We start from the raw sequence: 17,389 nt of genomic DNA, 5'->3' as shown, positions 1-17,389 counted from the left end.
AGTGAACTCAAAGGTCTTCTCAATGAGAAGAAAAAAGGCTTCAACTGCAGGGACAGGGGTATATTCGGGTAATCAGCGTGACTTGAAGGACAAGCTCAGGGATTGCTAGGACACCAAATTCCAAGAGAACAATGTGAGGGAGGTGTGAACCGGGTGAGCAGATAACTGGTTTCCAGGCTCGAGGGAGATGACTATTGGGCTTCCTGCGAAGGGTCAATGCGGAAAGGTGTCACAAAATCCCCCTTTGAACTGAAACACAGTAAAATATATCGGATAATTCAGCCATTCTATCAACTAATCAAGTCGAATTTTTGGGGTTATATATAAAAGTCGGTTGACATAGTCTGATAACCACTCGGTCCATATTTCCCACCTCTTTACTCCACTAGGAATTAAAGAGCGGTCATCAATGGCAGCAAGCTTGTGAACTGATTCACTTCTCTGTGCCCGCTTCACGCCCAGTGGGAAATATCACATTTCATCATCGTGGATAGCGAGGCCATACCATTTTGAATCACACTTCTCAAGTCGGAAACTATAGAAATGATCCCTGAAAGTATAGTCTTAGTTTGCTTGAGGGTGAAAACGGAATTTGACTTTCAAAAAAACAACTATCACCGATGGTTCTCCGTTTGTTACCACCAGAGTATGTTCCTTTGGTGCTGAGGCAGACTGTGAGGCGCTGGACAGAGGCAAACGAAGCCATGCAGGACTTCTTGGATTGATGGACTGCTATCTGCAGTGTGGACCTCTTGGGAGGTTATCCACAGCATTCCGGAATGCCTTACGGAATAACATTTGATTCTGTGAACTTGCCACCGTTCCAATCTGGACTGTACACTACTTCACCAACAACAAGCCAACGGTCACCAGTGAACTCAAAGGTCTTCTCAATGAGAAGAAAAAAGGCTTCAACTGCAGGGACAGGGGTATATTCGGGTAATCAGCGTGACTTGAAGGACAAGCTCAGGGATTGCTAGGACACCAAATTCCAAGAGAACAATGTGAGGGAGGTGTGAACCGGGTGAGCAGATAACTGGTTTCCAGGCTCGAGGGAGATGACTATTGGGCTTCCTGCGAAGGGTCAATGCGGAAAGGTGTCACAAAATCCCCCTTTGAACTGAAACAAAGTAAATTATATCTGATAATTCAGCCATTCTATCAACTAATCAAATCAAATTTTTGGGGTTATATATAAAAGTCTATTGACATATTCTGATAACCACTCGGTCCATATTTCCCACCTCTTTACTCCACTAGGAAGTAAAGAGCAGTCATCAATGGCAGAAAGCTTGTGAACTGATTCACTTCTCTGTGCCCGCTTCACGCCCAGTGGGAAATATCACATTTCATCATCGTGGATAGCGAGGCCATACTATTTTGAAACACACTTCTCAAGTCGGAAACTATAGAAATGATCCCTGAAAGTATAGTCTTAGTTTGCTTGAGGGTGAAAACGGAATTTGACTTTAAAAAAAACAACTATCACCGATGGTTCTCCTTTTGTTACCACCAGAGTATGTTCCTTTGGTGCTGAGGCAGACTGTGAGGCGCTGGACAGAGGCAAACGAAGCCATGCAGGACTTCTTGGATTGATGGACTGCTATCTGCAGTGTGGACCTCTTGGGAGGTTATCCACAGCATTCCGGAATGCCTTACGGAATAACATTTGATTCTGTGAAACTGCCACCGTTCCAATCTGGACTGTACACTACTTCACCAACAACAAGCCAACGGTCACCAGTGAACTCAAAGGTCTTCTCAATGAGAAGAAAAAAGGCTTCAACTGCAGGGACAGGGGTATATTCGGGTAATCAGCGTGACTTGAAGGACAAGCTCAGGGATTGCTAGGACACCAAATTCCAAGAGAACAATGTGAGGGAGGTGTGAACCGGGTGAGCAGATAACTGGTTTCCAGGCTCGAGGGAGATGACTATTGGGCTTCCTGCGAAGGGTCAATGCGGAAAGGTGTCACAAAATCCCCCTTTGAACTGAAACACAGTAAAATATATCGGATAATTCAGCCATTCTATCAACTAATCAAGTCGAATTTTTGGGGTTATATATAAAAGTCGGTTGACATAGTCTGATAACCACTCGGTCCATATTTCCCACCTCTTTACTCCACTAGGAATTAAAGAGCGGTCATCAATGGCAGCAAGCTTGTGAACTGATTCACTTCTCTGTGCCCGCTTCACGCCCAGTGGGAAATATCACATTTCATCATCGTGGATAGCGAGGCCATACCATTTTGAATCACACTTCTCAAGTCGGAAACTATAGAAATGATCCCTGAAAGTATAGTCTTAGTTTGCTTGAGGGTGAAAACGGAATTTGACTTTCAAAAAAACAACTATCACCGATGGTTCTCCGTTTGTTACCACCAGAGTATGTTCCTTTGGTGCTGAGGCAGACTGTGAGGCGCTGGACAGAGGCAAACGAAGCCATGCAGGACTTCTTGGATTGATGGACTGCTATCTGCAGTGTGGACCTCTTGGGAGGTTATCCACAGCATTCCGGAATGCCTTACGGAATAACATTTGATTCTGTGAAACTGCCACCGTTCCAATCTGGACTGTACACTACTTCACCAACAACAAGCCAACGGTCACCAGTGAACTCAAAGGTCTTCTCAATGAGAAGAAAAAAGGCTTCAACTGCAGGGACAGGGGTATATTCGGGTAATCAGCGTGACTTGAAGGACAAGCTCAGGGATTGCTAGGACACCAAATTCCAAGAGAACAATGTGAGGGAGGTGTGAACCGGGTGAGCAGATAACTGGTTTCCAGGCTCGAGGGAGATGACTATTGGGCTTCCTGCGAAGGGTCAATGCGGAAAGGTGTCACAAAATCCCCCTTTGAACTGAAACAAAGTAAATTATATCTGATAATTCAGCCATTCTATCAACTAATCAAATCAAATTTTTGGGGTTATATATAAAAGTCTATTGACATATTCTGATAACCACTCGGTCCATATTTCCCACCTCTTTACTCCACTAGGAAGTAAAGAGCAGTCATCAATGGCAGAAAGCTTGTGAACTGATTCACTTCTCTGTGCCCGCTTCACGCCCAGTGGGAAATATCACATTTCATCATCGTGGATAGCGAGGCCATACTATTTTGAAACACACTTCTCAAGTCGGAAACTATAGAAATGATCCCTGAAAGTATAGTCTTAGTTTGCTTGAGGGTGAAAACGGAATTTGACTTTAAAAAAAACAACTATCACCGATGGTTCTCCTTTTGTTACCACCAGAGTATGTTCCTTTGGTGCTGAGGCAGACTGTGAGGCGCTGGACAGAGGCAAACGAAGCCATGCAGGACTTCTTGGATTGATGGACTGCTATCTGCAGTGTGGACCTCTTGGGAGGTTATCCACAGCATTCCGGAATGCCTTACGGAATAACATTTGATTCTGTGAAACTGCCACCGTTCCAATCTGGACTGTACACTACTTCACCAACAACAAGCCAACGGTCACCAGTGAACTCAAAGGTCTTCTCAATGAGAAGAAAAAAGGCTTCAACTGCAGGGACAGGGGTATATTCGGGTAATCAGCGTGACTTGAAGGACAAGCTCAGGGATTGCTAGGACACCAAATTCCAAGAGAACAATGTGAGGGAGGTGTGAACCGGGTGAGCAGATAACTGGTTTCCAGGCTCGAGGGAGATGACTATTGGGCTTCCTGCGAAGGGTCAATGCGGAAAGGTGTCACAAAATCCCCCTTTGAACTGAAACACAGTAAAATATATCGGATAATTCAGCCATTCTATCAACTAATCAAGTCGAATTTTTGGGGTTATATATAAAAGTCGGTTGACATAGTCTGATAACCACTCGGTCCATATTTCCCACCTCTTTACTCCACTAGGAATTAAAGAGCGGTCATCAATGGCAGCAAGCTTGTGAACTGATTCACTTCTCTGTGCCCGCTTCACGCCCAGTGGGAAATATCACATTTCATCATCGTGGATAGCGAGGCCATACCATTTTGAATCACACTTCTCAAGTCGGAAACTATAGAAATGATCCCTGAAAGTATAGTCTTAGTTTGCTTAAGGGTGAAAACGGAATTTGACTTTCAAAAAAACAACTATCACCGATGGTTCTCCTTTTGTTACCACCAGAGTATGTTCCTTTGGTGCTGAGGCAGACTGTGAGGCGCTGGACAGAGGCAAACGAAGCCATGCAGGACTTCTTGGATTGATGGACTGCTATCTGCAGTGTGGACCTCTTGGGAGGTTATCCACAGCATTCCGGAATGCCTTACGGAATAACATTTGATTCTGTAAAAATGCCACCGTTCCAATCTGGACTGTAAAATACTCACCCGCCACTTTATTAGGTACACCTGTCCAACTGCTCGTTAACACTTAATTCCTAAGCAGCCAATCACATGGCGGCAACTCAGTGCATTTAGGCATGTAGACATTGTCAAGACAATCTCCTGCAGTTCAAACCGAGCATCAGTATGGGGAAGAAAGGTGATTTGAGTGACTTTGAACGTGGCATGATTGTTGGTGCCAGAAGGGCTGGTCTGAGTATTTCAGAAACTGCTAATCTACTGGGATTTTCACGCACAACCATCTCTAGGGTTTACAGAGAATGGTCCGAAAAAGAAAAAACATCCAGTGAGCGGCAGTTCTGTGGGCGGAAATGCCTTGTTGATGCCAGAGGTCAGAGGAGAATGGCCAGACTGGTTCGAGCTGATAGAAGGGCAACAGTGACTCAAATAACCACCCGTTACAACCAAGGTGGGCATAAGAGCATCTCTGAACGCACAGTACGTCGAACTTTGAGGCAGATGGGCTACAGCAGCAGAAGACCACACCGGGTGCCACTCCTTTCAGCTAAGAACAGGAAACTGAGGCTACAATTTGCACAAGCTCATCGAAATTGGACAATAGAAGATTGGAAAAACGTTGCCTGGTCTGATGAGTCTCGATTTCTGCTGCGACATTCGGATGGTAGGGTCAGAATTTGGCGTCTACAACATGAAAGCATGGATCCATCCTGCCTTGTATCAACGGTTCAGGCTGGTGGTGGTGGTGTCATGGTGTGGGGAATATTTTCTTGGCACTCTTTGGGCCCCTTGGTACCAATTGAGCATCGTTGCAACGCCACAGCCTACCTGAGTATTGTTGCTGACCATGTCCATCCCTTTATCACCACAATGTACCCAACTTCTGATGGCTACTTTCAGCAGGATAAAGCGCCATGTCATAAAGCTGGAATCATCTCAGACTGGTTTCTTGAACATGACAATGAGTTCGCTGTACTCAAATGGCCTCCACAATCACCAGATCTCAATCCAATAGAGCATCTTTGGGATGTGGTGGAACGGGAGATTCGCATCATGGATGTGCAGCCGACAAATCTGCGGCAACTGTGTGATGCCATCATGTCAATATGGACCAAACTCCCTGAGGAATGCTTCCAGCACCTTGTTGAATCTATGCCACGAAGAATTGAGGCAGTTCTGAAGGCAAAAGAGGGTCCAACCCGTTACTAGCATGGGGTACCTAATAAAGTGGCCGGTGAGCTATCAAGTCGAATTTTTGGGATTATATATAAAAAGTCTGTTGACATAGTCTGATAACCACTCGGTCCATATTTCCCACCTCTTTACTCCACTAGGAAGTAAAGAGCGGTCATCAATGGCAGAAAGCTTGTGAACTGATTCACTTCTCTGTGCCCGCTTCACGCCCAGTGGGAAATATCACATTTCATCATCGTGGATAGCGAGGCCATACCATTTTGAAACACACTTCTCAAGTCGGAAACTATAGAAATGATCCCTGAAAGTATAGTCTTAGTTTGCTTGAGGGTGAAAACGGAATTTGACTTTAAAAAAACAACTATCACCGATGGTTCTCCTTTTGTTACCACCAGAGTATGTTCCTTTGGTGCTGAGGCAGACTGTGAGGCGCTGGACAGAGGCAAACGAAGCCATGCAGGACTTCTTGGATTGATGGACTGCTATCTGCAGTGTGGACCTCTTGGGAGGTTATCCACAGCATTCCGGAATGCCTTACGGAATAACATTTGATTCTCTAAAAATGCCACCGTTCAAATCTGGACTGTACACTACTTCACCAACAACAAGCCAACGGTCACCAGTGAACTCAAAGGTCTTCTCAATGAGAAGAAAAAAGGCTTCAACTGCAGGGACAGGGGTATATTCGGGTAATCAGCGTGACTTGAAGGACAAGCTCAGGGATTGCTAGGACACCAAATTCCAAGAGAACAATGTGAGGGAGGTGTGAACCGGGTGAGCAGATAACTGGTTTCCAGGCTCGAGGGAGATGACTATTGGGCTTCCTGCGAAGGGTCAATGCGGAAAGGTGTCACAAAATCCCCCTTTGAACTGAAACACAGTAAAATATATCGGATAATTCAGCCATTCTATCAACTAATCAAGTCGAATTTTTGGGGTTATATATAAAAGTCGGTTGACATAGTCTGATAACCACTCGGTCCATATTTCCCACCTCTTTACTCCACTAGGAATTAAAGAGCGGTCATCAATGGCAGCAAGCTTGTGAACTGATTCACTTCTCTGTGCCCGCTTCACGCCCAGTGGGAAATATCACATTTCATCATCGTGGATAGCGAGGCCATACCATTTTGAATCACACTTCTCAAGTCGGAAACTATAGAAATGATCCCTGAAAGTATAGTCTTAGTTTGCTTAAGGGTGAAAACGGAATTTGACTTTCAAAAAAACAACTATCACCGATGGTTCTCCTTTTGTTACCACCAGAGTATGTTCCTTTGGTGCTGAGGCAGACTGTGAGGCGCTGGACAGAGGCAAACGAAGCCATGCAGGACTTCTTGGATTGATGGACTGCTATCTGCAGTGTGGACCTCTTGGGAGGTTATCCACAGCATTCCGGAATGCCTTACGGAATAACATTTGATTCTGTAAAAATGCCACCGTTCCAATCTGGACTGTAAAATACTCACCCGCCACTTTATTAGGTACACCTGTCCAACTGCTCGTTAACACTTAATTCCTAAGCAGCCAATCACATGGCGGCAACTCAGTGCATTTAGGCATGTAGACATTGTCAAGACAATCTCCTGCAGTTCAAACCGAGCATCAGTATGGGGAAGAAAGGTGATTTGAGTGACTTTGAACGTGGCATGATTGTTGGTGCCAGAAGGGCTGGTCTGAGTATTTCAGAAACTGCTAATCTACTGGGATTTTCACGCACAACCATCTCTAGGGTTTACAGAGAATGGTCCGAAAAAGAAAAAACATCCAGTGAGCGGCAGTTCTGTGGGCGGAAATGCCTTGTTGATGCCAGAGGTCAGAGGAGAATGGCCAGACTGGTTCGAGCTGATAGAAGGGCAACAGTGACTCAAATAACCACCCGTTACAACCAAGGTGGGCATAAGAGCATCTCTGAACGCACAGTACGTCGAACTTTGAGGCAGATGGGCTACAGCAGCAGAAGACCACACCGGGTGCCACTCCTTTCAGCTAAGAACAGGAAACTGAGGCTACAATTTGCACAAGCTCATCGAAATTGGACAATAGAAGATTGGAAAAACGTTGCCTGGTCTGATGAGTCTCGATTTCTGCTGCGACATTCGGATGGTAGGGTCAGAATTTGGCGTCTACAACATGAAAGCATGGATCCATCCTGCCTTGTATCAACGGTTCAGGCTGGTGGTGGTGGTGTCATGGTGTGGGGAATATTTTCTTGGCACTCTTTGGGCCCCTTGGTACCAATTGAGCATCGTTGCAACGCCACAGCCTACCTGAGTATTGTTGCTGACCATGTCCATCCCTTTATCACCACAATGTACCCAACTTCTGATGGCTACTTTCAGCAGGATAAAGCGCCATGTCATAAAGCTGGAATCATCTCAGACTGGTTTCTTGAACATGACAATGAGTTCGCTGTACTCAAATGGCCTCCACAATCACCAGATCTCAATCCAATAGAGCATCTTTGGGATGTGGTGGAACGGGAGATTCGCATCATGGATGTGCAGCCGACAAATCTGCGGCAACTGTGTGATGCCATCATGTCAATATGGACCAAACTCCCTGAGGAATGCTTCCAGCACCTTGTTGAATCTATGCCACGAAGAATTGAGGCAGTTCTGAAGGCAAAAGAGGGTCCAACCCGTTACTAGCATGGGGTACCTAATAAAGTGGCCGGTGAGCTATCAAGTCGAATTTTTGGGATTATATATAAAAAGTCTGTTGACATAGTCTGATAACCACTCGGTCCATATTTCCCACCTCTTTACTCCACTAGGAAGTAAAGAGCGGTCATCAATGGCAGAAAGCTTGTGAACTGATTCACTTCTCTGTGCCCGCTTCACGCCCAGTGGGAAATATCACATTTCATCATCGTGGATAGCGAGGCCATACCATTTTGAAACACACTTCTCAAGTCGGAAACTATAGAAATGATCCCTGAAAGTATAGTCTTAGTTTGCTTGAGGGTGAAAACGGAATTTGACTTTAAAAAAACAACTATCACCGATGGTTCTCCTTTTGTTACCACCAGAGTATGTTCCTTTGGTGCTGAGGCAGACTGTGAGGCGCTGGACAGAGGCAAACGAAGCCATGCAGGACTTCTTGGATTGATGGACTGCTATCTGCAGTGTGGACCTCTTGGGAGGTTATCCACAGCATTCCGGAATGCCTTACGGAATAACATTTGATTCTCTAAAAATGCCACCGTTCAAATCTGGACTGTACACTACTTCACCAACAACAAGCCAACGGTCACCAGTGAACTCAAAGGTCTTCTCAATGAGAAGAAAAAAGGCTTCAACTGCAGGGACAGGGGTATATTCGGGTAATCAGCGTGACTTGAAGGACAAGCTCAGGGATTGCTAGGACACCAAATTCCAAGAGAACAATGTGAGGGAGGTGTGAACCGGGTGAGCAGATAACTGGTTTCCAGGCTCGAGGGAGATGACTATTGGGCTTCCTGCGAAGGGTCAATGCGGAAAGGTGTCACAAAATCCCCCTTTGAACTGAAACACAGTAAAATATATCGGATAATTCAGCCATTCTATCAACTAATCAAGTCGAATTTTTGGGGTTATATATAAAAGTCGGTTGACATAGTCTGATAACCACTCGGTCCATATTTCCCACCTCTTTACTCCACTAGGAATTAAAGAGCGGTCATCAATGGCAGCAAGCTTGTGAACTGATTCACTTCTCTGTGCCCGCTTCACGCCCAGTGCGAAATATCACATTTCATCATCGTGGATAGCGAGGCCATACCATTTTGAATCACACTTCTCAAGTCGGAAACTATAGAAATGATCCCTGAAAGTATAGTCTTAGTTTGCTTGAGGGTGAAAACGGAATTTGACTTTCAAAAAAACAACTATCACCGATGGTTCTCCGTTTGTTACCACCAGAGTATGTTCCTTTGGTGCTGAGGCAGACTGTGAGGCGCTGGACAGAGGCAAACGAAGCCATGCAGGACTTCTTGGATTGATGGACTGCTATCTGCAGTGTGGACCTCTTGGGAGGTTATCCACAGCATTCCGGAATGCCTTACGGAATAACATTTGATTCTGTGAAACTGCCACCGTTCCAATCTGGACTGTACACTACTTCACCAACAACAAGCCAACGGTCACCAGTGAACTCAAAGGTCTTCTCAATGAGAAGAAAAAAGGCTTCAACTGCAGGGACAGGGGTATATTCGGGTAATCAGCGTGACTTGAGGGACAAGCTCAGGGATTGCTAGGACACCAAATTCCAAGAGAACAATGTGAGGGAGGTGTGAACCGGGTGAGCAGATAACTGGTTTCCAGGCTCGAGGGAGATGACTATTGGGCTTCCTGCGAAGGTTCAATGCGGAAAGGTGTCACAAAATCCCCCTTTGAACTGAAACACAGTAAAATATATCGGATAATTCAGCCATTCTATCAACTAATCAAGTTGAATTTTTGGGGTTATATATAAAAGTCGGTTGACATAGTCTGATAACCACTCGGTCCATATTTCCCACCTCTTTACTCCACTAGGAATTAAAGAGCGGTCATCAATGGCAGCAAGCTTGTGAACTGATTCACTTCTCTGTGCCCGCTTCACGCCCAGTGGGAAATATCACATTTCATCATCGTGGATAGCGAGGCCATACCATTTTGAATCACACTTCTCAAGTCGGAAACTATAGAAATGATCCCTGAAAGTATAGTCTTAGTTTGCTTAAGGGTGAAAACGGAATTTGACTTTCAAAAAAACAACTATCACCGATGGTTCTCCTTTTGTTACCACCAGAGTATGTTCCTTTGGTGCTGAGGCAGACTGTGAGGCGCTGGACAGAGGCAAACGAAGCCATGCAGGACTTCTTGGATTGATGGACTGCTATCTGCAGTGTGGACCTCTTGGGAGGTTATCCACAGCATTCCGGAATGCCTTACGGAATAACATTTGATTCTGTAAAAATGCCACCGTTCCAATCTGGACTGTAAAATACTCACCCGCCACTTTATTAGGTACACCTGTCCAACTGCTCGTTAACACTTAATTCCTAAGCAGCCAATCACATGGCGGCAACTCAGTGCATTTAGGCATGTAGACATTGTCAAGACAATCTCCTGCAGTTCAAACCGAGCATCAGTATGGGGAAGAAAGGTGATTTGAGTGACTTTGAACGTGGCATGATTGTTGGTGCCAGAAGGGCTGGTCTGAGTATTTCAGAAACTGCTAATCTACTGGGATTTTCCTGCACAACCATCTCTAGGGTTTACAGAGAATGGTCCGAAAAAGAAAAAACATCCAGTGAGCGGCAGTTCTGTGGGCGGAAATGCCTTGTTGATGCCAGAGGTCAGAGGAGAATGGCCAGACTGGTTCGAGCTGATAGAAGGGCAACAGTGACTCAAATAACCCCCCGTTACAACCAAGGTGGGCATAAGAGCATCTCTGAACGCACAGTACGTCGAACTTTGAGGCAGATGGGCTACAGCAGCAGAAGACCACACCGGGTGCCACTCCTTTCAGCTAAGAACAGGAAACTGAGGCTACAATTTGCACAAGCTCATCGAAATTGGACAATAGAAGATTGGAAAAACGTTGCCTGGTCTGATGAGTCTCGATTTCTGCTGCGACATTCGGATGGTAGGGTCAGAATTTGGCGTCTACAACATGAAAGCATGGATCCATCCTGCCTTGTATCAACGGTTCAGGCTGGTGGTGGTGGTGTCATGGTGTGGGGAATATTTTCTTGGCACTCTTTGGGCCCCTTGGTACCAATTGAGCATCGTTGCAACGCCACAGCCTACCTGAGTATTGTTGCTGACCATGTCCATCCCTTTATGACCACAATGTACCCAACTTCTGATGGCTACTTTCAGCAGGATAAAGCGCCATGTCATAAAGCTGGAATCATCTCAGACTGGTTTCTTGAACATGACAATGAGTTCGCTGTACTCAAATGGCCTCCACAATCACCAGATCTCAATCCAATAGAGCATCTTTGGGATGTGGTGGAACGGGAGATTCGCATCATGGATGTGCAGCCGACAAATCTGCGGCAACTGTGTGATGCCATCATGTCAATATGGACCAAACTCCCTGAGGAATGCTTCCAGCACCTTGTTGAATCTATGCCACGAAGAATTGAGGCAGTTCTGAAGGCAAAAGAGGGTCCAACCCGTTACTAGCATGGGGTACCTAATAAAGTGGCCGGTGAGCTATCAAGTCGAATTTTTGGGATTATATATAAAAAGTCTGTTGACATAGTCTGATAACCACTCGGTCCATATTTCCCACCTCTTTACTCCACTAGGAATTAAAGAGCGGTCATCAATGGCAGAAAGCTTGTGGACTGATTCACTTCTCTGTGCCCGCTTCACGCCCAGTGGGAAATATCACATTTCATCATCGTGGATAGCGAGGCCATACCATTTTGAAACACACTTCTCAAGTCGGAAACTATAGAAATGATCCCTGAAAGTATAGTCTTAGTTTGCTTGAGGGTGAAAACGGAATTTGACTTTCAAAAAAACAACTATCACCGATGGTTCTCCTTTTGTTACCACCAGAGTATGTTCCTTTGGTGCTGAGGCAGACTGTGAGGCGCTGGACAGAGGCAAACGAAGCCATGTAGGACTTCTTGGATTGATGGACTGCTATCCGCAGTGTGGACCTCTTGGGAGGTTATCCACAGCATTCCGGAATGCCTTACGGAATAACATTTGATTCTGTAAAAATGCCACCGTTCCAATCTGGACTGTACACTACTTCACCAACAACAAGCCAACGGTCACCAGTGAACTCAAAGGTCTTCTCAATGAGAAGAAAAAAGGCTTCAACTGCAGGGACAGGGGTATATTCGGGTAATCAGCGTGACTTGAAGGACAAGCTCAGGGATTGCTAGGACACCAAATTCCAAGAGAACAATGTGAGGGAGGTGTGAACCGGGTGAGCAGATAACTGGTTTCCAGGCTCGAGGGAGATGACTATTGGGCTTCCTGCCAAGGGTCAATGCGGAAAGGTGTCACAAAATCCCCCTTTGAACTGAAACACAGTAAAATATATCGGATAATTCAGCCATTCTATCAACTAATCAAGTCGAATTTTTGGGGTTATATATAAAAGTCTGTTGACATAGTCTGATGACCACTCGGTCCATATTTCCCACCTCTTTACTCCACTAGGAAGTAAAGAGCGGTCAACAATGGCAGAAAGCTTGTGAACTGATTCACTTCTCTGTGCCCGCTTCACGCCCAGTGGGAAATATCACATTTCATCATCGTGGATAGTGAGGCCAAACCATTTTGAAACACACTTCTCAAGTCAGAAACTATAGAAATGATCCCTGAAAGTATAGTCTTAGTTTGCTTGAGGGTGAAAAGGGAATTTGACTTTCAAAAAAACAACTATCACCGATGGTTCTCCTTTTGTTACCACCAGAGTATGTTCCTTTGGTGCTGAGGCAGACTGTGAGGCGCTGGACAGAGGCAAACGAAGCCATGCAGGACTTCTTGGATTGATGGACTGCTATCCGCAGTGTGGACCTCTTGGGAGGTTATCCACAGCATTCCGGAATGCCTTACGGAATAAAATTTGATTCTGTGAAAATGCCACCGTTCCAATCTGGACTGTACACTACTTCACCAACAACAAGCCAACGGTCACCAGTGAACTCAAAGGTCTTCTCAATGAGAAGAAAAAAGGCTTCAACTGCAGGGACAGGGGTATATTCGGGTAATCAGCGTGACTTGAAGGACAAGCTCAGGGATTGCTAGGACACCAAATTCCAAGAGAACAATGTGAGGGAGGTGTGAACCGGGTGAGCAGATAACTGGTTTCCAGGCTCGAGGGAGATGACTATTGGGCTTCCTGCCAAGGGCCAATGCGGAAAGGTGTCACAAAATCCCCCTTTGAACTGAAACACAGTAAAATATATCAGATAATTCAGCCATTCTATCAACTAATCAAGTCGAATTATTGGGGTTATATATAAAAGTCTGTTGAGATAGTCTGATAACCACTCGGTCCATATTTCCCACCTCTTTACTCCACTAGGAATTAAAGAGCGGTCATCAATGGCAGAAAGCTTGTGAACTGATTCACTTCTCTGTGCCCGCTTCACGCCCAGTGGGAAATATCACATTTCATCATCGTGGATAGCGAGGCCATACCATTTTGAAACACACTTCTCAAGTCGGAAACTATAGAAATGATCCCTGAAAGTATAGTCTTAGTTTGCTTGAGGGTGAAAAGGGAATTTGACTTTCAAAAAAACAACTATCACCGATGGTTCTCCTTTTGTTACCACCAGAGTATGTTCCTTTGGTGCTGAGGCAGACTGTGAGGCGCTGGACAGAGGCAAACGAAGCCATGCAGGACTTCTTGGATTGATGGACTGCTATCCGCAGTGTGGACCTCTTGGGAGGTTATCCACAGCATTCCGGAATGCCTTACGGAATAACATTTGATTCTGTGAAAATGCCACCGTTCCAATCTGGACTGTACACTACTTCACCAACAACAAGCCAACGGTCACCAGTGAACTCAAAGGTCTTCTCAATGAGAAGAAAAAAGGCTTCAACTGCAGGGACAGGGGTATATTCGGGTAATCAGCGTGACTTGAAGGACAAGCTCAGGGATTGCTAGGACACCAAATTCCAAGAGAACAATGTGAGGGAGGTGTGAACCGGGTGAGCAGATAACTGGTTTCCAGGCTCGAGGGAGATGACTATTGGGCTTCCTGCGAAGGGTCAATGCGGAAAGGTGTCACAAAATCCCCCTTTGAACTGAAACACAGTAAAATATATCGGATAATTCAGCCATTCTATCAACTAATCAAGTCGAATTTTCGGGGTTATATATAAAAGTCTGTTGACATAGTCTGATGACCACTCGGTCCATATTTCCCACCTCTTTACTCCACTAGGAATTAAAGAGCGGTCATCAATGGCAGAAAGCTTGTGAACTAATTCACTTCTCTGTGCCCGCTTCACGCCCAGTGGGAAATATCACATTTCATCATCGTGGATAGCGAGGCCATACCATTTTGAAACACACTTCTCAAGTCGGAAACTATAGAAATGATCCCTGAAAGTATAGTCTTAGTTTGCTTGAGGGTGAAAACGGAATTTGACTTTCAAAAAAACAACTATCACCGATGGTTCTCCTTTTGTTACCACCAGAGTATGTTCCTTTGGTGCTGAGGCAGACTGTGAGGCGCTGGACAGAGGCAAACGAAGCCATGTAGGACTTCTTGGATTGATGGACTGCTATCCGCAGTGTGGACCTCTTGGGAGGTTATCCACAGCATTCCGGAATGCCTTACGGAATAACATTTGATTCTGTAAAAATGCCACCGTTCCAATCTGGACTGTACACTACTTCACCAACAACAAGCCAACGGTCACCAGTGAACTCAAAGGTCTTCTCAATGAGAAGAAAAAAGGCTTCAACTGCAGGGACAGGGGTATATTCGGGTAATCAGCGTGACTTGAAGGACAAGCTCAGGGATTGCTAGGACACCAAATTCCAAGAGAACAATGTGAGGGAGGTGTGAACCGGGTGAGCAGATAACTGGTTTCCAGGCTCGAGGGAGATGACTATTGGGCTTCCTGCCAAGGGTCAATGCGGAAAGGTGTCACAAAATCCCCCTTCAACTGAAACACAGTAAAATATATCGGATAATTCAGCCATTCTATCAACTAATCAAGTCGAATTATTGGGGTTATATATAAAAGTCTGTTGAGATAGTCTTATAACCACTCGGTCCATATTTCCCACCTCTTTACTCCACTAGGAATTAAAGAGCGGTCATCAATGGCAGAAAGCTTGTGAACTGATTCACTTCTCTGTGCCCGCTTCACGCCCAGTGGGAAATATCACATTTCATCATCGTGGATAGCGAGGCCATACCATTTTGAAACACACTTCTCAAGTCGGAAACTATAGAAATGATCCCTGAAAGTATAGTCTTAGTTTGCTTGAGGGTGAAAACGGAATTTGACTTTCAAAAAAACAACTATCACTGATGGTTCTCCTTTTGTTACCACCAGAGTATGTTCCTTTGGTGCTGAGGCAGACTGTGAGGCGCTGGACAGAGGCAAACGAAGCCATGTAGGACTTCTTGGATTGATGGACTGCTATCCGCAGTGTGGACCTCTTGGGAGGTTATCCACAGCATTCCGGAATGCCTTACGGAATAACATTTGATTCTGTGAAAATGCCACCGTTCCAATCTGGACTGTACACTACTTCACCAACAACAAGCCAACGGTCACCAGTGAACTCAAAGGTCTTCTCAATGAGAAGAAAAAAGGCTTCAACTGCAGGGACAGGGGTATATTCGGGTAATCAGCGTGACTTGAAGGACAAGCTCAGGGATTGCTAGGACACCAAATTCCAAGAGAACAATGTGAGGGAGGTGTGAACCGGGTGAGCAGATAACTGGTTTCCAGGCTCGAGGGAGATGACTATTGGGCTTCCTGCGAAGGGTCAATGCGGAAAGGTGTCACAAAATCCCCCTTTGAACTGAAACACAGTAAAATATATCGGATAATTCAGCCATTCTATCAACTAATCAAGTCGAATTTTTGGGGTTATATATAAAAGTCTGTTGACAGTCTGATAACCACTCGGTCCATATTTCCCACCTCTTTACTCCACTAGGAATTAAAGAGCGGTCATCAATGGCAGAAAGCTTGTGAACTGATTCACTTCTCTGTGCCCGCTTCACGCCCAGTGGGAAATATCACATTTCATCATCGTGGATAGCGAGGCCATACCATTTTGAAACACACTTCTCAAGTCGGAAATCATAGAAATGATCCCTGAAAGTATAGTCTTAGTTTGCTTGAGGGTGAAAACGGAATTTGACTTTCAAAAAAACAACTATCACCGATGGTTCTCCTTTTGTTACCACCAGAGTATGTTCCTTTGGTGCTGAGGCAGACTGTGAGGCGCTGGACAGAGGCAAACGAAGCCATGCAGGACTTCTTGGATTGATGGACTGCTATCTGCAGTGTGGACCTCTTGGGAGGTTATCCACAGCATTCCGGAATGCCTTACGGAATAACATTTGATTCTGTAAAAATGCCACCGTTCCAATCTGGACTGTACACTACTTCACCAACAACAAGCCAACGGTCACCAGTGAACTCAAAGGTCTTCTCAATGAGAAGAAAAAAGGCTTCAACTGCAGGGACAGGGGTATATTCGGGTAATCAGCGTGACTTGAAGGACAAGCTCAGGGATTGCTAGGACACCAAATTCCAAGAGAACAATGTGAGGGAGGTGTGAACCGGGTGAGCAGATAACTGGTTTCCAGGCTCGAGGGAGATGACTATTGGGCTTCCTGCGAAGGGTCAATGCGGAAAGGTGTCACAAAATCCCCCTTTGAACTGAAACACAGTAAAAGATATCGGATAATTCAGCCATTCTATCAACTAATCAAGTCGAATTTTTGGGGTTATATATAAAAGTCTGTTGACGTAGTCTGATAACCACTCGGTTCTCCCACAAAATCTGCGCCAGTGACAGCCTGTCTGCCAAACTAACGCCTTTCTTTTCTAACAACTTTCTCACTGCGTTCCGTGCGCTCCACAGCCTCATGCTTCTTTTTCCCGGTGGTTTCTCCACCCACCGCCACCAACAACAGCCTCAGCTGGTCGTTTATTATTTTCCATCGATACCCCGGCGCTGGCCCCCAGCCGCCGTCAACAGTTTCCCGATCATATTCATCTTCCATTCCAACAACAGTTCCCAGTTATATCGCTTTAACCCGCTCGGACAGCTGGTCACCTCAGTATGACACAGTAAATGTTCTCCGCAGCTCCAGCAAGCTTCCCCGTTTGTTCTGAGAACTTATGTTATACTTTCAGAATTCTTTTATTGTAACGAAGGTTTATTTTAACCCTTCGAAATC

At 45.3% G+C, this 17,389-nt stretch overlaps 16 non-coding genes across 16 annotated transcripts; all 16 read right to left on the bottom strand.

Moving 5' to 3' along the window:
* Nucleotides 1-350: 350 nt before the first annotated feature.
* On the bottom strand, nucleotides 351-566 carry LOC134120359 (small nucleolar RNA U3). Its single transcript, XR_009951901.1, has one exon. It is a non-coding gene; the product is annotated as a small nucleolar RNA U3 (small nucleolar RNA).
* Nucleotides 567-1,221: 655 nt separating this feature from the next.
* LOC134120339 (small nucleolar RNA U3) lies at nucleotides 1,222-1,437 on the bottom strand. Its single transcript, XR_009951881.1, has one exon. It is a non-coding gene; the product is annotated as a small nucleolar RNA U3 (small nucleolar RNA).
* Nucleotides 1,438-2,092: 655 nt separating this feature from the next.
* Nucleotides 2,093-2,308, bottom strand: LOC134120357 (small nucleolar RNA U3). The gene has a single exon (XR_009951899.1). It is a non-coding gene; the product is annotated as a small nucleolar RNA U3 (small nucleolar RNA).
* A 655-nt stretch (nucleotides 2,309-2,963) lies between these two features.
* On the bottom strand, nucleotides 2,964-3,179 carry LOC134120338 (small nucleolar RNA U3). The gene has a single exon (XR_009951880.1). It is a non-coding gene; the product is annotated as a small nucleolar RNA U3 (small nucleolar RNA).
* Nucleotides 3,180-3,834: 655 nt separating this feature from the next.
* Nucleotides 3,835-4,050, bottom strand: LOC134120356 (small nucleolar RNA U3). Its single transcript, XR_009951898.1, has one exon. It is a non-coding gene; the product is annotated as a small nucleolar RNA U3 (small nucleolar RNA).
* Nucleotides 4,051-5,600: 1,550 nt separating this feature from the next.
* Nucleotides 5,601-5,816, bottom strand: LOC134120329 (small nucleolar RNA U3). The gene has a single exon (XR_009951871.1). It is a non-coding gene; the product is annotated as a small nucleolar RNA U3 (small nucleolar RNA).
* A 654-nt stretch (nucleotides 5,817-6,470) lies between these two features.
* On the bottom strand, nucleotides 6,471-6,686 carry LOC134120355 (small nucleolar RNA U3). Its single transcript, XR_009951897.1, has one exon. It is a non-coding gene; the product is annotated as a small nucleolar RNA U3 (small nucleolar RNA).
* A 1,550-nt stretch (nucleotides 6,687-8,236) lies between these two features.
* LOC134120328 (small nucleolar RNA U3) lies at nucleotides 8,237-8,452 on the bottom strand. Its single transcript, XR_009951870.1, has one exon. It is a non-coding gene; the product is annotated as a small nucleolar RNA U3 (small nucleolar RNA).
* Nucleotides 8,453-9,106: 654 nt separating this feature from the next.
* Nucleotides 9,107-9,322, bottom strand: LOC134120368 (small nucleolar RNA U3). The gene has a single exon (XR_009951910.1). It is a non-coding gene; the product is annotated as a small nucleolar RNA U3 (small nucleolar RNA).
* A 655-nt stretch (nucleotides 9,323-9,977) lies between these two features.
* Nucleotides 9,978-10,193, bottom strand: LOC134120354 (small nucleolar RNA U3). Its single transcript, XR_009951896.1, has one exon. It is a non-coding gene; the product is annotated as a small nucleolar RNA U3 (small nucleolar RNA).
* A 1,550-nt stretch (nucleotides 10,194-11,743) lies between these two features.
* LOC134120367 (small nucleolar RNA U3) lies at nucleotides 11,744-11,959 on the bottom strand. Its single transcript, XR_009951909.1, has one exon. It is a non-coding gene; the product is annotated as a small nucleolar RNA U3 (small nucleolar RNA).
* A 655-nt stretch (nucleotides 11,960-12,614) lies between these two features.
* LOC134120353 (small nucleolar RNA U3) lies at nucleotides 12,615-12,830 on the bottom strand. The gene has a single exon (XR_009951895.1). It is a non-coding gene; the product is annotated as a small nucleolar RNA U3 (small nucleolar RNA).
* A 655-nt stretch (nucleotides 12,831-13,485) lies between these two features.
* On the bottom strand, nucleotides 13,486-13,701 carry LOC134120348 (small nucleolar RNA U3). Its single transcript, XR_009951890.1, has one exon. It is a non-coding gene; the product is annotated as a small nucleolar RNA U3 (small nucleolar RNA).
* A 655-nt stretch (nucleotides 13,702-14,356) lies between these two features.
* LOC134120345 (small nucleolar RNA U3) lies at nucleotides 14,357-14,572 on the bottom strand. The gene has a single exon (XR_009951887.1). It is a non-coding gene; the product is annotated as a small nucleolar RNA U3 (small nucleolar RNA).
* Nucleotides 14,573-15,226: 654 nt separating this feature from the next.
* On the bottom strand, nucleotides 15,227-15,442 carry LOC134120346 (small nucleolar RNA U3). The gene has a single exon (XR_009951888.1). It is a non-coding gene; the product is annotated as a small nucleolar RNA U3 (small nucleolar RNA).
* Nucleotides 15,443-16,095: 653 nt separating this feature from the next.
* Nucleotides 16,096-16,311, bottom strand: LOC134120372 (small nucleolar RNA U3). The gene has a single exon (XR_009951914.1). It is a non-coding gene; the product is annotated as a small nucleolar RNA U3 (small nucleolar RNA).
* Nucleotides 16,312-17,389: the final 1,078 nt, after the last annotated feature.

The sequence above is a fragment of the Pungitius pungitius genome, unplaced genomic scaffold, assembly GCF_949316345.1.
Source record: "Pungitius pungitius unplaced genomic scaffold, fPunPun2.1 scaffold_26, whole genome shotgun sequence".
In the NCBI taxonomy this organism is placed as follows: Eukaryota; Metazoa; Chordata; class Actinopteri; order Perciformes; family Gasterosteidae; genus Pungitius; species Pungitius pungitius.
This window is presented reverse-complemented; position numbering and strand designations above follow the sequence as displayed.